Source organism: Lonchura striata, chromosome 33, assembly GCF_046129695.1.
Source record: "Lonchura striata isolate bLonStr1 chromosome 33, bLonStr1.mat, whole genome shotgun sequence".
In the NCBI taxonomy this organism is placed as follows: domain Eukaryota; kingdom Metazoa; phylum Chordata; class Aves; order Passeriformes; family Estrildidae; genus Lonchura; species Lonchura striata.
The window spans coordinates 4259619-4279344 of record NC_134635.1 but is presented as its reverse complement, the minus strand read 5'-3'; positions in this window follow the sequence as shown (position 1 = coordinate 4279344).

Here is a 19726-nt window from a genome sequence, read left to right as displayed (position 1 = left end):
GCACATCCTTTTTCCATTTTCCCTGGGAAAGAAAACTCAGCAGTCCAGGTTCCTGATGTCAGTTTGTAGGGCTCCCTTGGGTCTATCAGGGCAGCACAAGTTTGAGGTGGGGACAACTTCGGTGTGGGGTCCATCCTTCGATATAAGGATTCTTTGCAGTCAGGGCCAGTGGCCCCTTGGGCACATCCTTTTTCCATTTTCCCTGGGAAAGAAAACTCAGTAGTCCAGGTTCCTGATGTCAGTTTGTAGGGCTCCCTTGGGTCTATCAGGGCAGCACAAGTTTGAGGTGGGGACAACTTTGGTGTGGGGTCCATCCTTCGATATAAGGATTTTTTGCAGTCAGGGCCCAGCCCAGTGCCAGGGGCCCCTGGGCACATCCTTTGGCCATTTTCCCTGGGAAAGAAAACTCAGCAGTCCAGGTTCCTGATGTCAGTTTGTAGGGCTCCCTTGGGTCTATCAGGGCAGCACAAGTTTGAGGTGGGGACAACTTCGGTGTGGGGTCCATCCTTCGATATAAGGATTCTTTGCAGTCAGGCCCAGCCCAGGGCCGGGGGCCCCTTGGGCACATCCTTTTTCCATTTTCCCTGGGAAAGAAAACTCAGCAGTCCAGGTTCCTGATGTCAGTTTGTAGGGTTCCCTTGGGTCTCTCAGGGCAGCACAAGTTTGAGGTGGGGACAACTTTGGTGTGGGGTCCATCCTTCGATATAAGGATTTTTTGCAGTCAGGGCCAGGGGCCCCTGGGCACATCCTTTTTCCATTTTCCCTGGGAAAGAAAACTCAGCAGTCCAGGTTCCTGATGTCAGTTGATAGGGCTCCCTTGGGTCTATCAGGGCAGCACAAGTTTGAGGTGGGGACAACTTCGGTGTGGGGTCCATCCTTCGATATAAGGATTCTTTGCAGTCAGGCCCAGCCCAGGGCCGGGGGCCCCTGGGCACATCCTTTGGCCATTTTCCCTGGGAAAGAAAACTCAGCAGTCCAGGTTCCTGATGTCAGTTGGTAGGGCTCCCTTGGGTCTATCAGGGCAGCACAAGTTTGAGGTGTGGACAACTTCGGTGTGGGGTGCATCCTTCGATATAAGGATTCTTTGCAGTCAGGGCCAGGGGCCCCTGGGCACATCCTTTTTCCATTTTCCCTGGGAAAGAAAACTCAGCAGTCCAGGTTCCTGATGTCAGTTTGTAGGGCTCCCTTGGGTCTATCAGGGCAGCACAAGTTTGAGGTGGGGACAACTTCGGTGTGGGGTCCATCCTTCGATATAAGGATTCTTTGCAGTCAGGGCCAGGGGCCCCTGGGCACATCCTTTTTCCATTTTCCCTGGGAAAGAAAACTCAGCAGTCCAGGTTCCTGATGTCAGTTTGTAGGGCTCCCTTGGGTCTATCAGGGCAGCACAAGTTTGAGGTGGGGACAACTTTGGTGTGGGGTCCATCCTTCGATATAAGGATTCTTTGCAGTGAGGTCCCAGCCCAGGTTCAGGGGCCCCTGGGCACATCCTTTTTCCATTTTCCCTGGGAAAGAAAACTCAGCAGTCCAGGTTCCTGATGTCAGTTTGTAGGGCTCCCTTGGGTCTATCAGGGCAGCACAAGTTTGAGGTGGGGACAACTTCGGTGTGGGGTCCATCCTTCGATATAAGGGTTCTTTGCAGTGAGGTCCCAGCCCAGGGCCAGGGGCCCCTGGGCACATCCTTTTTCCATTTTCCCTGGGAAAGAAAACTCAGCAGTCCAGGTTCCTGATGTCAGTTTGTAGGGCTCCCTTGGGTCTATCAGGGCAGCACAATTTTGAGGTGGGGACAACTTCGGTGTGGGGTCCATCCTTCGATATAAGGATTCTTTGCAGTCAGGGCCAGGGGCCCCTGGGCACATCCTTTTTCCATTTTCCCTGGGAAAGAAAACTCAGCAGTCCAGGTTCCTGATGTCAGTTTGTAGGGCTCCCTTGGGTCTATCAGGGCAGCACAAGTTTGAGGTGGGGACAACTTCGGTGTGGGCTCCATCCTTCGATATAAGGATTCTTTGCAGTCAGGCCCAGCCCAGGGCCGGGGGCCCCTGGGCACATCCTTTTTCCATTTTCCCTGGGAAAGAAAACTCAGTAGTCCAGGTTCCTGATGTCAGTTTGTAGGGCTCCCTTGGGTCTATCAGGGCAGCACAAGTTTGAGGTGGGGACAACTTTGGTGTGGGGTCCATCCTTCGATATAAGGATTTTTTGCAGTCAGGGCCCAGCCCTGTGCCAGGGGCCCCTGGACACATCCTTTGGCCATTTTCCCTGGGAAAGAAAACTCAGCAGTCCAGGTTCCTGATGTCAGTTTGTAGGGCTCCCTTGGGTCTCTCAGGGCAGCACAAGTTTGAGGTGGGGACAACTTTGGTGTGGGGTCCATCCTTCGATATAAGGATTTTTTGCAGTCAGGGCCAGGGGCCCCTGGGCACATCCTTTTTCCATTTTCCCTGGGAAAGAAAACTCAGCAGTCCAGGTTCCTGATGTCAGTTTGTAGGGCTCCCTTGGGTCTATCAGGGCAGCACAAGTTTGAGGTGGGGACAACTTTGGTGTGGGGTCCATCCTTCGATATAAGGATTTTTTGCAGTCAGGGCCCAGCCCAGTGCCAGAGGCCCCTGGGCACATCCTTTGGCCATTTTCCCTGGGAAAGAAAACTCAGCAGTCCAGGTTCCTGATGTCAGTTGGTAGGGCTCCCTTGGGTCTATCAGGGCAGCACAAGTTTGAGGTGTGGACAACTTCGGTGTGGGGTGCATCCTTCGATATAAGGATTCTTTGCAGTCAGGGCCAGGGGCCCCTGGGCACATCCTTTGGCCATTTTCCCTGGGAAAGAAAACTCAGCAGTCCAGGTTCCTGATGTCAGTTTGTAGGGCTCCCTTGGGTCTATCAGGGCAGCACAAGTTTGAGGTGGGGACAACTTCGGTGTGGGGTCCATCCTTCGATATAAGGATTCTTTGCAGTGAGGTCCCCGCCCAGGGCCGGGGGCCCCTGGGCACATCCTTTTTCCATTTTCCCTGGGAAAGAAAACTCAGCAGTCCAGGTTCCTGATGTCAGTTGGTAGGGCTCCCTTGGGTCTATCAGGGCAGCACAAGTTTGAGGTGGGGACAACTTCGGTGTGGGGTCCATCCTTCGATATAAGGGTTCTTTGCAGTGAGGTCCCAGCCCAGGGCCAGGGGCCCCTGGGCACATCCTTTTTCCATTTTCCCTGGGAAAGAAAACTCAGCAGTCCAGGTTCCTGATGTCAGTTTGTAGGGCTCCCTTGGGTCTATCAGGGCAGCACAAGTTTGAGGTGGGGACAACTTCGGTGTGGGGTCCATCCTTCGATATAAGGATTTCTTGCAGTCAGGGCCAGGGGCCCCTGGGCACATCCTTTTTCCATTTTCCCTGGGAAAGAAAACTCAGCAGTCCAGGTTCCTGATGTCAGTTTGTAGGGCTCCCTTGGGTCTATCAGGGCAGCACAAGTTTGAGGTGGGGACAACTTCGGTGTGGGGTCCATCCTTCGATATAAGGATTCTTTGCAGTCAGGGCCAGTGGCCCCTTGGGCACATCCTTTTTCCATTTTCCCTGGGAAAGAAAACTCAGTAGTCCAGGTTCCTGATGTCAGTTTGTAGGGCTCCCTTGGGTCTATCAGGGCAGCACAAGTTTGAGGTGGGGACAACTTTGGTGTGGGGTCCATCCTTCGATATAAGGATTTTTTGCAGTCAGGGCCCAGCCCAGTGCCAGGGGCCCCTGGGCACATCCTTTGGCCATTTTCCCTGGGAAAGAAAACTCAGCAGTCCAGGTTCCTGATGTCAGTTTGTAGGGCTCCCTTGGGTCTATCAGGGCAGCACAAGTTTGAGGTGGGGACAACTTCGGTGTGTGGTCCATCCTTCGATATAAGGATTCTTTGCAGTCAGGCCCAGCCCAGGGCCGGGGGCCCCTTGGGCACATCCTTTTTCCATTTTCCCTGGGAAAGAAAACTCAGCAGTCCAGGTTCCTGATGTCAGTTTGTAGGGTTCCCTTGGGTCTCTCAGGGCAGCACAAGTTTGAGGTGGGGACAACTTTGGTGTGGGGTCCATCCTTCGATATAAGGATTTTTTGCAGTCAGGGCCAGGGGCCCCTGGGCACATCCTTTGGCCATTTTCCCTGGGAAAGAAAACTCAGCAGTCCAGGTTCCTGATGTCAGTTTGTAGGGCTCCCTTGGGTCTATCAGGGCAGCACAAGTTTGAGGTGGGGACAACTTCGGTGTGGGGTCCATCCTTCGATATAAGGATTCTTTGCAGTCAGGCCCAGCCCAGGGCCGGGGGCCCCTTGGGCACATCCTTTTTCCATTTTCCCTGGGAAAGAAAACTCAGCAGTCCAGGTTCCTGATGTCAGTTTGTAGGGTTCCCTTGGGTCTCTCAGGGCAGCACAAGTTTGAGGTGGGGACAACTTTGGTGTGGGGTCCATCCTTCGATATAAGGATTTTTTGCAGTCAGGGCCAGGGGCCCCTGGGCACATCCTTTTTCCATTTTCCCTGGGAAAGAAAACTCAGCAGTCCAGGTTCCTGATGTCAGTTTGTAGGGCTCCCTTGGGTCTATCAGGGCAGCACAAGTTTGAGGTGGGGACAACTTTGGTGTGGGGTCCATCCTTCGATATAAGGATTTTTTGCAGTCAGGGCCCAGCCCAGTGCCAGAGGCCCCTGGGCACATCCTTTGGCCATTTTCCCTGGGAAAGAAAACTCAGCAGTCCAGGTTCCTGATGTCAGTTTGTAGGGCTCCCTTGGGTCTATCAGGGCAGCACAAGTTTGAGGTGGGGACAATTTCGGTGTGGGGTCCATCCTTCGATATAAGGATTTTTTGCAGTCAGGGCCAGGGGCCCCTGGGCACATCCTTTTTCCATTTTCCCTGGGAAAGAAAACTCAGCAGTCCAGGTTCCTGATGTCAGTTTGTAGGGCTCCCTTGGGTCTCTCAGGGCATCACAATTTTGAGGTGGGGACAACTTCGGTGTGGGGTCTATCCTTCGATATAAGGATTCTTTGCAGTGAGGTCCCAGCCCAGGGCCGGGGGCCCCTGGGCACATCCTTTTTCAATTTTCCCTGGGAAAGAAAACTCAGCAGTCCAGGTTCCTGATGTCAGTTTGTAGGGCTCCCTTGGGTCTATCAGGGCAGCACAAGTTTGAGGTGGGGACAACTTCGGTGTGGGGTCCATCCTTCGATATAAGGATTTTTTGCAGTCAGGGCCAGGGGCCCCTGGGCACATCCTTTTTCCATTTTCCCTGGGAAAGAAAACTCAGCAGTCCAGGTTCCTGATGTCAGTTTGTAGGGCTCCCTTGGGTCTATCAGGGCAGCACAAGTTTGAGGTGGGGACAACTTCGGTGTGGGGTCCATCCTTCGATATAAGGATTCTTTGCAGTCAGGCCCAGCCCAGGGCCGGGGGCCCCTGGGCACATCCTTTGGCCATTTTCCCTGGGAAAGAAAACTCAGCAGTCCAGGTTCCTGATGTCAGTTGGTAGGGCTCCCTTGGGTCTATCAGGGCAGCACAAGTTTGAGGTGTGGACAACTTCGGTGTGGGGTGCATCCTTCGATATAAGGATTCTTTGCAGTCAGGGCCAGGGGCCCCTGGGCACATCCTTTTTCCATTTTCCCTGGGAAAGAAAACTCAGCAGTCCAGGTTCCTGATGTCAGTTTGTAGGGCTCCCTTGGGTCTATCAGGGCAGCACAAGTTTGAGGTGGGGACAACTTCGGTGTGGGGTCCATCCTTCGATATAAGGATTCTTTGCAGTCAGGGCCAGTGGCCCCTTGGGCACATCCTTTTTCCATTTTCCCTGGGAAAGAAAACTCAGTAGTCCAGGTTCCTGATGTCAGTTTGTAGGGCTCCCTTGGGTCTATCAGGGCAGCACAAGTTTGAGGTGGGGACAACTTTGGTGTGGGGTCCATCCTTCGATATAAGGATTTTTTGCAGTCAGGGCCCAGCCCAGTCCCAGGGGCCCCTGGGCACATCCTTTGGCCATTTTCCCTGGGAAAGAAAACTCAGCAGTCCAGGTTCCTGATGTCAGTTTGTAGGGCTGCCTTGGGTCTATCAGGGCAGCACAATTTTGAGGTGGGGACAACTTCGGTGTGGGGTCCATCCTTCAATATAAGGATTCTTTGCAGTCAGGCCCAGCCCAGGGCCGGCGGCCCCTGGGCACATCCTTTTTCCATTTTCCCTGGGAAAGAAAACTCAGCAGTCCAGGTTCCTGATGTCAGTTTGTAGGGTTCCCTTGGGTCTCTCAGGGCAGCACAAGTTTGAGGTGGGGACAACTTTGGTGTGGGGTCCATCCTTCGATATAAGGATTCTTTGCAGTCAGGGCCAGGGGCCCCTGGGCACATCCTTTTTCCATTTTCCCTGGGAAAGAAAACTCAGCAGTCCAGGTTCCTGATGTCAGTTTGTAGGGCTCCCTTGGGTCTATCAGGGCAGCACAAGTTTGAGGTGGGGACAACTTTGGTGTGGGGTCCATCCTTCGATATAAGGATTTTTTGCAGTCAGGGCCCAGCCCAGTGCCAGAGGCCCCTGGGCACATCCTTTGGCCATTTTCCCTGGGAAAGAAAACTCAGCAGTCCAGGTTCCTGATGTCAGTTTGTAGGGCTCCCTTGGGTCTATCAGGGCAGCACAAGTTTGAGGTGGGAAAAATTTCGGTGTGGGGTGCATCCTTCGATATAAGGATTCTTTGCAGCCAGGGCCAGGGACCCCTGGGCACATCCTTTTTCCATTTTCCCTGGGAAAGAAAACTCAGACTTCCAGGTTCCTGATGTCAGTTTGTAGGGCTCCCTTGGGTCTCTCAGGGCATCACAATTTTGAGGTGGGGACAACTTTGGTGTGGGCTCCATCCTTCGATATAAGGATTCTTTGCAGTCAGGGCCAGGGGCCCCTGGGCACATCCTTTTTCCATTTTCCCTGGGAAAGAAAACTCAGCAGTCCAGGTTCCTGATGTCAGTTTGTAGGGCTCCCTTGGGTCTATCAGGGCAGCACAAGTTTGAGGTGGGGACAACTTCGGTGTGGGGTCCATCCTTCGATATAAGGATTCTTTGCAGTCAGGGCCAGTGGCCCCTTGGGCACATCCTTTTTCCATTTTCCCTGGGAAAGAAAACTCAGTAGTCCAGGTTCCTGATGTCAGTTTGTAGGGCTCCCTTGGGTCTATCAGGGCAGCACAAGTTTGAGGTGGGGACAACTTTGGTGTGGGGTCCATCCTTCGATATAAGGATTTTTTGCAGTCAGGGCCCAGCCCAGTGCCAGGGGCCCCTGGGCACATCCTTTGGCCATTTTCCCTGGGAAAGAAAACTCAGCAGTCCAGGTTCCTGATGTCAGTTTGTAGGGCTCCCTTGGGTCTATCAGGGCAGCACAAGTTTGAGGTGGGGACAACTTCGGTGTGGGGTCCATCCTTCGATATAAGGATTCTTTGCAGTCAGGCCCAGCCCAGGGCCGGGGGCCCCTTGGGCACATCCTTTTTCCATTTTCCCTGGGAAAGAAAACTCAGCAGTCCAGGTTCCTGATGTCAGTTTGTAGGGTTCCCTTGGGTCTCTCAGGGCAGCACAAGTTTGAGGTGGGGACAACTTTGGTGTGGGGTCCATCCTTCGATATAAGGATTTTTTGCAGTCAGGGCCAGGGGCCCCTGGGCACATCCTTTTTCCATTTTCCCTGGGAAAGAAAACTCAGCAGTCCAGGTTCCTGATGTCAGTTTGTAGGGCTCCCTTGGGTCTATCAGGGCAGCACAAGTTTGAGGTGGGGACAACTTCGGTGTGGGGTGCATCCTTCGATATAAGGATTCTTTGCAGTCAGGGCCAGGGGCCCCTGGGCACATCCTTTTTCCATTTTCCCTGGGAAAGAAAACTCAGCAGTCCAGGTTCCTGATGTCAGTTTGTAGGGCTCCCTTGGGTCTATCAGGGCAGCACAAGTTTGAGGTGGGGACAACTTCGGTGTGGGGTCCATCCTTCGATATAAGGATTCTTTGCAGTCAGGGCCAGGGGCCCCTGGGCACATCCTTTTTCCATTTTCCCTGGGAAAGAAAACTCAGCAGTCCAGGATCCTGATGTCAGTTGGTAGGGCTCCCTTGGGTCTATCAGGGCAGCACAAGTTTGAGGTGGGGACAACTTCGGTGTGGGGTCCATCCTTCGATATAAGGATTCTTTGCAGTGAGGTCCCAGCCCAGGGCCAGGGGCCCCTGGGCACATCCTTTTTCCATTTTCCCTGGGAAAGAAAACTCAGCAGTCCAGGTTCCTGATGTCAGTTTGTAGGGCTCCCTTGGGTCTATCAGGGCAGCACAAGTTTGAGGTGGGGACAACTTTGGTGTGGGGTCCATCCTTCGATATAAGGATTCTTTGCAGTCAGGGCCAGGGGCCCCTGGGCACATCCTTTTTCCATTTTCCCTGGGAAAGAAAACTCAGCAGTCCAGGTTCCTGATGTCAGTTTGTAGGGCTCCCTTGGGTCTATCAGGGCAGCACAAGTTTGAGGTGGGGACAACTTCGGTGTGGGGTCCATCCTTCGATATAAGGATTTTTTGCAGTCAGGGCCAGGGGCCCCTGGGCACATCCTTTTTCCATTTTCCCTGGGAAAGAAAACTCAGCAGTCCAGGTTCCTGATGTCAGTTTGTAGGGCTCCCTTGGGTCTATCAGGGCAGCACAAGTTTGAGGTGGGGACAACTTTGGTGTGGGGTCCATCCTTCGATATAAGGATTTTTTGCAGTCAGGGCCCAGCCCAGTGCCAGAGGCCCCTGGGCACATCCTTTGGCCATTTTCCCTGGGAAAGAAAACTCAGCAGTCCAGGTTCCTGATGTCAGTTTGTAGGGCTCCCTTGGGTCTATCAGGGCAGCACAAGTTTGAGGTGGGGACAATTTCGGTGTGGGGTGCATCCTTCGATATAAGGATTCTTTGCAGCCAGGGCCAGGGACACCTGGGCACATCCTTTTTCCATTTTCCCTGGGAAAGAAAACTCAGCAGTCCAGGTTCCTGATGTCAGTTTGTAGGGCTCCCTTGGGTCTATCAGGGCAGCACAAGTTTGAGGTGGGGACAACTTCGGTGTGGGCTCCATCCTTCGATATAAGGGTTCTTTGCAGTGAGGTCCCAGCCCAGGGCCAGGGGCCCCTGGGCACATCCTTTTTCCATTTTCCCTGGGAAAGAAAACTCAGCAGTCCAGGTTCCTGATGTCAGTTTGTAGGGCTCCCTTGGGTCTATCAGGGCAGCACAAGTTTGAGGTGGGGACAACTTCGGTGTGGGGTCCATCCTTCGATATAAGGATTCTTTGCAGTGAGGTCCCAGCCCAGGGCCAGGGGCCCCTGGGCACATCCTTTTTCCATTTTCCCTGGGAAAGAAAACTCAGCAGTCCAGGTTCCTGATGTCAGTTTGTAGGGCTCCCTTGGGTCTATCAGGGCAGCACAAGTTTGAGGTGGGGACAACTTCGGTGTGGGGTCCATCCTTCGATATAAGGATTCTTTGCAGTGAGGTCCCAGCCCAGGGCCAGGGGCCCCTGGGCACATCCTTTTTCCATTTTCCCTGGGAAAGAAAACTCAGCAGTCCAGGTTCCTGATGTCAGTTTGTAGGGCTCCCTTGGGTCTATCAGGGCAGCACAAGTTTGAGGTGGGGACAATTTCGGTGTGGGGTGCATCCTTCGATATAAGGATTCTTTGCAGCCAGGGCCAGGGACCCCTGGGCACATCCTTTTTCCATTTTCCCTGGGAAAGAAAACTCAGCAGTCCAGGTTCCTGATGTCAGTTTGTAGGGCTCCCTTGGGTCTATCAGGGCAGCACAAGTTTGAGGTGGGGACAACTTCGGTGTGGGGTCCATCCTTCGATATAAGGATTTTTTGCAGTCAGGGCCAGGGGCCCCTGGGCACATCCTTTTTCCATTTTCCCTGGGAAAGAAAACTCAGCAGTCCAGGTTCCTGATGTCAGTTTGTAGGGCTCCCTTGGGTCTATCAGGGCAGCACAAGTTTGAGGTGGGGACAACTTCGGTGTGGGGTCCATCCTTCGATATAAGGATTCTTTGCAGTGAGGTCCCAGCCCAGGGCCAGGGGCCCCTGGGCACATCCTTTTTCCATTTTCCCTGGGAAAGAAAACTCAGCAGTCCAGGTTCCTGATGTCAGTTTGTAGGGCTCCCTTGGGTCTATCAGGGCAGCACAAGTTTGAGGTGGGGACAACTTCGGTGTGGGGTCCATCCTTCGATATAAGGATTCTTTGCAGTCAGGGCCAGTGGCCCCTTGGGCACATCCTTTTTCCATTTTCCCTGGGAAAGAAAACTCAGTAGTCCAGGTTCCTGATGTCAGTTTGTAGGGCTCCCTTGGGTCTATCAGGGCAGCACAAGTTTGAGGTGGGGACAACTTTGGTGTGGGGTCCATCCTTCGATATAAGGATTTTTTGCAGTCAGGGCCCAGCCCAGTGCCAGGGGCCCCTGGGCACATCCTTTGGCCATTTTCCCTGGGAAAGAAAACTCAGCAGTCCAGGTTCCTGATGTCAGTTTGTAGGGCTCCCTTGGGTCTATCAGGGCAGCACAAGTTTGAGGTGGGGACAACTTCGGTGTGGGGTCCATCCTTCGATATAAGGATTCTTTGCAGTCAGGCCCAGCCCAGGGCCGGGGGCCCCTTGGGCACATCCTTTTTCCATTTTCCCTGGGAAAGAAAACTCAGCAGTCCAGGTTCCTGATGTCAGTTTGTAGGGTTCCCTTGGGTCTCTCAGGGCAGCACAAGTTTGAGGTGGGGACAACTTTGGTGTGGGGTCCATCCTTCGATATAAGGATTTTTTGCAGTCAGGGCCAGGGGCCCCTGGGCACATCCTTTGGCCATTTTCCCTGGGAAAGAAAACTCAGCAGTCCAGGTTCCTGATGTCAGTTGGTAGGGCTCCCTTGGGTCTATCAGGGCAGCACAAGTTTGAGGTGTGGACAACTTCGGTGTGGGGTGCATCCTTCGATATAAGGATTCTTTGCAGTCAGGGCCAGGGGCCCCTGGGCACATCCTTTTTCCATTTTCCCTGGGAAAGAAAACTCAGCAGTCCAGGTTCCTGATGTCAGTTTGTAGGGCTCCCTTGGGTCTATCAGGGCAGCACAAGTTTGAGGTGGGGACAACTTCGGTGTGGGGTCCATCCTTCGATATAAGGATTCTTTGCAGTCAGGCCCAGCCCAGGGCCGGGGGCCCCTGGGCACATCCTTTTTCCATTTTCCCTGGGAAAGAAAACTCAGCAGTCCAGGTTCCTGATGTCAGTTTGTAGGGCTCCCTTGGGTCTATCAGGGCAGCACAAGTTTGAGGTGGGGACAACTTCGGTGTGGGGTCCATCCTTCGATATAAGGGTTCTTTGCAGTGAGGTCCCAGCCCAGGGCCAGGGGCCCCTGGGCACATCCTTTTTCCATTTTCCCTGGGAAAGAAAACTCAGCAGTCCAGGTTCCTGATGTCAGTTGGTAGGGCTCCCTTGGGTCTATCAGGGCAGCACAATTTTGAGGTGGGGACAACTTCGGTGTGGGGTCCATCCTTCGATATAAGGATTCTTTGCAGTCAGGGCCAGGGGCCCCTGGGCACATCCTTTTTCCATTTTCCCTGGGAAAGAAAACTCAGCAGTCCAGGTTCCTGATGTCAGTTTGTAGGGCTCCCTTGGGTCTATCAGGGCAGCACAAGTTTGAGGTGGGGACAACTTCGGTGTGGGCTCCATCCTTCGATATAAGGATTCTTTGCAGTCAGGCCCAGCCCAGGGCCGGGGGCCCCTGGGCACATCCTTTTTCCATTTTCCCTGGGAAAGAAAACTCAGTAGTCCAGGTTCCTGATGTCAGTTTGTAGGGCTCCCTTGGGTCTATCAGGGCAGCACAAGTTTGAGGTGGGGACAACTTTGGTGTGGGGTCCATCCTTCGATATAAGGATTTTTTGCAGTCAGGGCCCAGCCCTGTGCCAGGGGCCCCTGGACACATCCTTTGGCCATTTTCCCTGGGAAAGAAAACTCAGCAGTCCAGGTTCCTGATGTCAGTTTGTAGGGCTCCCTTGGGTCTCTCAGGGCAGCACAAGTTTGAGGTGGGGACAACTTTGGTGTGGGGTCCATCCTTCGATATAAGGATTTTTTGCAGTCAGGGCCAGGGGCCCCTGGGCACATCCTTTTTCCATTTTCCCTGGGAAAGAAAACTCAGCAGTCCAGGTTCCTGATGTCAGTTTGTAGGGCTCCCTTGGGTCTATCAGGGCAGCACAAGTTTGAGGTGGGGACAACTTTGGTGTGGGGTCCATCCTTCGATATAAGGATTTTTTGCAGTCAGGGCCCAGCCCAGTGCCAGAGGCCCCTGGGCACATCCTTTGGCCATTTTCCCTGGGAAAGAAAACTCAGCAGTCCAGGTTCCTGATGTCAGTTGGTAGGGCTCCCTTGGGTCTATCAGGGCAGCACAAGTTTGAGGTGTGGACAACTTCGGTGTGGGGTGCATCCTTCGATATAAGGATTCTTTGCAGTCAGGGCCAGGGGCCCCTGGGCACATCCTTTGGCCATTTTCCCTGGGAAAGAAAACTCAGCAGTCCAGGTTCCTGATGTCAGTTTGTAGGGCTCCCTTGGGTCTATCAGGGCAGCACAAGTTTGAGGTGGGGACAACTTCGGTGTGGGGTCCATCCTTCGATATAAGGATTCTTTGCAGTGAGGTCCCAGCCCAGGGCCGGGGGCCCCTGGGCACATCCTTTTTCCATTTTCCCTGGGAAAGAAAACTCAGCAGTCCAGGTTCCTGATGTCAGTTGGTAGGGCTCCCTTGGGTCTATCAGGGCAGCACAAGTTTGAGGTGGGGACAACTTCGGTGTGGGGTCCATCCTTCGATATAAGGGTTCTTTGCAGTGAGGTCCCAGCCCAGGGCCAGGGGCCCCTGGGCACATCCTTTTTCCATTTTCCCTGGGAAAGAAAACTCAGCAGTCCAGGTTCCTGATGTCAGTTTGTAGGGCTCCCTTGGGTCTATCAGGGCAGCACAAGTTTGAGGTGGGGACAACTTCGGTGTGGGGTCCATCCTTCGATATAAGGATTTCTTGCAGTCAGGGCCAGGGGCCCCTGGGCACATCCTTTTTCCATTTTCCCTGGGAAAGAAAACTCAGCAGTCCAGGTTCCTGATGTCAGTTTGTAGGGCTCCCTTGGGTCTATCAGGGCAGCACAAGTTTGAGGTGGGGACAACTTCGGTGTGGGGTCCATCCTTCGATATAAGGATTCTTTGCAGTCAGGGCCAGTGGCCCCTTGGGCACATCCTTTTTCCATTTTCCCTGGGAAAGAAAACTCAGTAGTCCAGGTTCCTGATGTCAGTTTGTAGGGCTCCCTTGGGTCTATCAGGGCAGCACAAGTTTGAGGTGGGGACAACTTTGGTGTGGGGTCCATCCTTCGATATAAGGATTTTTTGCAGTCAGGGCCCAGCCCAGTGCCAGGGGCCCCTGGGCACATCCTTTGGCCATTTTCCCTGGGAAAGAAAACTCAGCAGTCCAGGTTCCTGATGTCAGTTTGTAGGGCTCCCTTGGGTCTATCAGGGCAGCACAAGTTTGAGGTGGGGACAACTTCGGTGTGTGGTCCATCCTTCGATATAAGGATTCTTTGCAGTCAGGCCCAGCCCAGGGCCGGGGGCCCCTTGGGCACATCCTTTTTCCATTTTCCCTGGGAAAGAAAACTCAGCAGTCCAGGTTCCTGATGTCAGTTTGTAGGGTTCCCTTGGGTCTCTCAGGGCAGCACAAGTTTGAGGTGGGGACAACTTTGGTGTGGGGTCCATCCTTCGATATAAGGATTTTTTGCAGTCAGGGCCAGGGGCCCCTGGGCACATCCTTTGGCCATTTTCCCTGGGAAAGAAAACTCAGCAGTCCAGGTTCCTGATGTCAGTTTGTAGGGCTCCCTTGGGTCTATCAGGGCAGCACAAGTTTGAGGTGGGGACAACTTCGGTGTGGGGTCCATCCTTCGATATAAGGATTCTTTGCAGTCAGGCCCAGCCCAGGGCCGGGGGCCCCTTGGGCACATCCTTTTTCCATTTTCCCTGGGAAAGAAAACTCAGCAGTCCAGGTTCCTGATGTCAGTTTGTAGGGTTCCCTTGGGTCTCTCAGGGCAGCACAAGTTTGAGGTGGGGACAACTTTGGTGTGGGGTCCATCCTTCGATATAAGGATTTTTTGCAGTCAGGGCCAGGGGCCCCTGGGCACATCCTTTTTCCATTTTCCCTGGGAAAGAAAACTCAGCAGTCCAGGTTCCTGATGTCAGTTTGTAGGGCTCCCTTGGGTCTATCAGGGCAGCACAAGTTTGAGGTGGGGACAACTTTGGTGTGGGGTCCATCCTTCGATATAAGGATTTTTTGCAGTCAGGGCCCAGCCCAGTGCCAGAGGCCCCTGGGCACATCCTTTGGCCATTTTCCCTGGGAAAGAAAACTCAGCAGTCCAGGTTCCTGATGTCAGTTTGTAGGGCTCCCTTGGGTCTATCAGGGCAGCACAAGTTTGAGGTGGGGACAATTTCGGTGTGGGGTCCATCCTTCGATATAAGGATTTTTTGCAGTCAGGGCCAGGGGCCCCTGGGCACATCCTTTTTCCATTTTCCCTGGGAAAGAAAACTCAGCAGTCCAGGTTCCTGATGTCAGTTTGTAGGGCTCCCTTGGGTCTCTCAGGGCATCACAATTTTGAGGTGGGGACAACTTCGGTGTGGGGTCTATCCTTCGATATAAGGATTCTTTGCAGTGAGGTCCCAGCCCAGGGCCGGGGGCCCCTGGGCACATCCTTTTTCAATTTTCCCTGGGAAAGAAAACTCAGCAGTCCAGGTTCCTGATGTCAGTTTGTAGGGCTCCCTTGGGTCTATCAGGGCAGCACAAGTTTGAGGTGGGGACAACTTCGGTGTGGGGTCCATCCTTCGATATAAGGATTTTTTGCAGTCAGGGCCAGGGGCCCCTGGGCACATCCTTTTTCCATTTTCCCTGGGAAAGAAAACTCAGCAGTCCAGGTTCCTGATGTCAGTTTGTAGGGCTCCCTTGGGTCTATCAGGGCAGCACAAGTTTGAGGTGGGGACAACTTCGGTGTGGGGTCCATCCTTCGATATAAGGATTCTTTGCAGTCAGGCCCAGCCCAGGGCCGGGGGCCCCTGGGCACATCCTTTGGCCATTTTCCCTGGGAAAGAAAACTCAGCAGTCCAGGTTCCTGATGTCAGTTGGTAGGGCTCCCTTGGGTCTATCAGGGCAGCACAAGTTTGAGGTGTGGACAACTTCGGTGTGGGGTGCATCCTTCGATATAAGGATTCTTTGCAGTCAGGGCCAGGGGCCCCTGGGCACATCCTTTTTCCATTTTCCCTGGGAAAGAAAACTCAGCAGTCCAGGTTCCTGATGTCAGTTTGTAGGGCTCCCTTGGGTCTATCAGGGCAGCACAAGTTTGAGGTGGGGACAACTTCGGTGTGGGGTCCATCCTTCGATATAAGGATTCTTTGCAGTCAGGGCCAGTGGCCCCTTGGGCACATCCTTTTTCCATTTTCCCTGGGAAAGAAAACTCAGTAGTCCAGGTTCCTGATGTCAGTTTGTAGGGCTCCCTTGGGTCTATCAGGGCAGCACAAGTTTGAGGTGGGGACAACTTTGGTGTGGGGTCCATCCTTCGATATAAGGATTTTTTGCAGTCAGGGCCCAGCCCAGTCCCAGGGGCCCCTGGGCACATCCTTTGGCCATTTTCCCTGGGAAAGAAAACTCAGCAGTCCAGGTTCCTGATGTCAGTTTGTAGGGCTGCCTTGGGTCTATCAGGGCAGCACAATTTTGAGGTGGGGACAACTTCGGTGTGGGGTCCATCCTTCAATATAAGGATTCTTTGCAGTCAGGCCCAGCCCAGGGCCGGCGGCCCCTGGGCACATCCTTTTTCCATTTTCCCTGGGAAAGAAAACTCAGCAGTCCAGGTTCCTGATGTCAGTTTGTAGGGTTCCCTTGGGTCTCTCAGGGCAGCACAAGTTTGAGGTGGGGACAACTTTGGTGTGGGGTCCATCCTTCGATATAAGGATTCTTTGCAGTCAGGCCCAGCCCAGGGCCGGGGGCCCCTTGGGCACATCCTTTTTCCATTTTCCCTGGGAAAGAAAACTCAGCAGTCCAGGTTCCTGATGTCAGTTTGTAGGGTTCCCTTGGGTCTCTCAGGGCAGCACAAGTTTGAGGTGGGGACAACTTTGGTGTGGGGTCCATCCTTCGATATAAGGATTTTTTGCAGTCAGGGCCAGGGGCCCCTGGGCACATCCTTTTTCCATTTTCCCTGGGAAAGAAAACTCAGCAGTCCAGGTTCCTGATGTCAGTTTGTAGGGCTCCCTTGGGTCTATCAGGGCAGCACAAGTTTGAGGTGGGGACAACTTTGGTGTGGGGTCCATCCTTCGATATAAGGATTTTTTGCAGTCAGGGCCCAGCCCAGTGCCAGAGGCCCCTGGGCACATCCTTTGGCCATTTTCCCTGGGAAAGAAAACTCAGCAGTCCAGGTTCCTGATGTCAGTTTGTAGGGCTCCCTTGGGTCTATCAGGGCAGCACAAGTTTGAGGTGGGGACAATTTCGGTGTGGGGTCCATCCTTCGATATAAGGATTTTTTGCAGTCAGGGCCAGGGGCCCCTGGGCACATCCTTTTTCCATTTTCCCTGGGAAAGAAAACTCAGCAGTCCAGGTTCCTGATGTCAGTTTGTAGGGCTCCCTTGGGTCTCTCAGGGCATCACAATTTTGAGGTGGGGACAACTTCGGTGTGGGGTCTATCCTTCGATATAAGGATTCTTTGCAGTGAGGTCCCAGCCCAGGGCCGGGGGCCCCTGGGCACATCCTTTTTCAATTTTCCCTGGGAAAGAAAACTCAGCAGTCCAGGTTCCTGATGTCAGTTTGTAGGGCTCCCTTGGGTCTATCAGGGCAGCACAAGTTTGAGGTGGGGACAACTTCGGTGTGGGGTCCATCCTTCGATATAAGGATTTTTTGCAGTCAGGGCCAGGGGCCCCTGGGCACATCCTTTTTCCATTTTCCCTGGGAAAGAAAACTCAGCAGTCCAGGTTCCTGATGTCAGTTTGTAGGGCTCCCTTGGGTCTATCAGGGCAGCACAAGTTTGAGGTGGGGACAACTTCGGTGTGGGGTCCATCCTTCGATATAAGGATTCTTTGCAGTCAGGCCCAGCCCAGGGCCGGGGGCCCCTGGGCACATCCTTTGGCCATTTTCCCTGGGAAAGAAAACTCAGCAGTCCAGGTTCCTGATGTCAGTTGGTAGGGCTCCCTTGGGTCTATCAGGGCAGCACAAGTTTGAGGTGTGGACAACTTCGGTGTGGGGTGCATCCTTCGATATAAGGATTCTTTGCAGTCAGGGCCAGGGGCCCCTGGGCACATCCTTTTTCCATTTTCCCTGGGAAAGAAAACTCAGCAGTCCAGGTTCCTGATGTCAGTTTGTAGGGCTCCCTTGGGTCTATCAGGGCAGCACAAGTTTGAGGTGGGGACAACTTCGGTGTGGGGTCCATCCTTCGATATAAGGATTCTTTGCAGTCAGGGCCAGTGGCCCCTTGGGCACATCCTTTTTCCATTTTCCCTGGGAAAGAAAACTCAGTAGTCCAGGTTCCTGATGTCAGTTTGTAGGGCTCCCTTGGGTCTATCAGGGCAGCACAAGTTTGAGGTGGGGACAACTTTGGTGTGGGGTCCATCCTTCGATATAAGGATTTTTTGCAGTCAGGGCCCAGCCCAGTCCCAGGGGCCCCTGGGCACATCCTTTGGCCATTTTCCCTGGGAAAGAAAACTCAGCAGTCCAGGTTCCTGATGTCAGTTTGTAGGGCTGCCTTGGGTCTATCAGGGCAGCACAATTTTGAGGTGGGGACAACTTCGGTGTGGGGTCCATCCTTCAATATAAGGATTCTTTGCAGTCAGGCCCAGCCCAGGGCCGGCGGCCCCTGGGCACATCCTTTTTCCATTTTCCCTGGGAAAGAAAACTCAGCAGTCCAGGTTCCTGATGTCAGTTTGTAGGGTTCCCTTGGGTCTCTCAGGGCAGCACAAGTTTGAGGTGGGGACAACTTTGGTGTGGGGTCCATCCTTCGATATAAGGATTCTTTGCAGTCAGGGCCAGGGGCCCCTGGGCACATCCTTTTTCCATTTTCCCTGGGAAAGAAAACTCAGCAGTCCAGGTTCCTGATGTCAGTTTGTAGGGCTCCCTTGGGTCTATCAGGGCAGCACAAGTTTGAGGTGGGGACAACTTTGGTGTGGGGTCCATCCTTCGATATAAGGATTTTTTGCAGTCAGGGCCCAGCCCAGTGCCAGAGGCCCCTGGGCACATCCTTTGGCCATTTTCCCTGGGAAAGAAAACTCAGCAGTCCAGGTTCCTGATGTCAGTTTGTAGGGCTCCCTTGGGTCTATCAGGGCAGCACAAGTTTGAGGTGGGAAAAATTTCGGTGTGGGGTGCATCCTTCGATATAAGGATTCTTTGCAGCCAGGGCCAGGGACCCCTGGGCACATCCTTTTTCCATTTTCCCTGGGAAAGAAAACTCAGACTTCCAGGTTCCTGATGTCAGTTTGTAGGGCTCCCTTGGGTCTCTCAGGGCATCACAATTTTGAGGTGGGGACAACTTTGGTGTGGGCTCCATCCTTCGATATAAGGATTCTTTGCAGTCAGGGCCAGGGGCCCCTGGGCACATCCTTTTTCCATTTTCCCTGGGAAAGAAAACTCAGCAGTCCAGGTTCCTGATGTCAGTTTGTAGGGCTCCCTTGGGTCTATCAGGGCAGCACAAGTTTGAGGTGGGGACAACTTCGGTGTGGGGTCCATCCTTCGATATAAGGATTCTTTGCAGTCAGGGCCAGGGGCCCCTGGGCACATCCTTTTTCCATTTTCCCTGGGAAAGAAAACTCAGCAGTCCAGGTTCCTGATGTCAGTTTGTAGGGCTCCCTTGGGTCTATCAGGGCAGCACAAGTTTGAGGTGGGGACAACTTCGGTGTGGGGTCCATCCTTCGATATAAGGAATCTTTGCAGTGAGGTCCCAGCCCAGGGCCGGGGGCCCCTGGGCACATCCTTTTTCCATTTTCCCTGGGAAAGAAAACTCAGCAGTCCAGGTTCCTGATGTCAGTTTGTAGGGCTCCCTTGGGTCTATCAGGGCAGCACAAGTTTGAGGTGTGGACAACTTCGGTGTGGGGTCCATCCTTCGATATAAGGATTCTTTGCAGTCAGGGCCAGGGGCCCCTGGGCACATCCTTTTTCCATTTTCCCTGGGAAAGAAAACTCAGCAGTCCAGGTTCCTGATGTCAGTTTGTAGGGCTCCCTTGGGTCTATCAGGGCAGCACAAGTTTGAGGTGGGGACAACTTCGGTGTGGGGTCCATCCTTCGATATAAGGATTCTTTGCAGTCAGGGCCAGGGGCCCCTGGGCACATCCTTTTTCCATTTTCCCTGGGAAAGAAAACTCAGCAGTCCAGGTTCCTGATGTCAGTTTGTAGGGCTCCCTTGGGTCTATCAGGGCAGCACAAGTTTGAGGTGGGGACAACTTCGGTGTGGGGTCCATCCTTCGATATAAGGGTTCTTTGCAGTGAGGTCCCAGCCCAGGGCCAGGGGCCCCTGGGCACATCCTTTTTCCATTTTCCCTGGGAAAGAAAACTCAGCAGTCCAGGTTCCTGATGTCAGTTTGTAGGGCTCCCTTGGGTCTATCAGGGCAGCACAAGTTTGAGGTGGGGACAACTTTGGTGTGGGGTCCATCCTTCGATATAAGGATTCTTTGCAGTGAGGTCCCAGCCCTGTGCCAGGGGCCCCCGGGCACATCCTTTGGCGGTTTTCCCTGGGAAAGAAAACTCAGCAGTCCAGGTTCCTGATGTCAGTTTGTAGGGCTCCCTTGGGTCTATCAGGGCAGCACAAGTTTGAG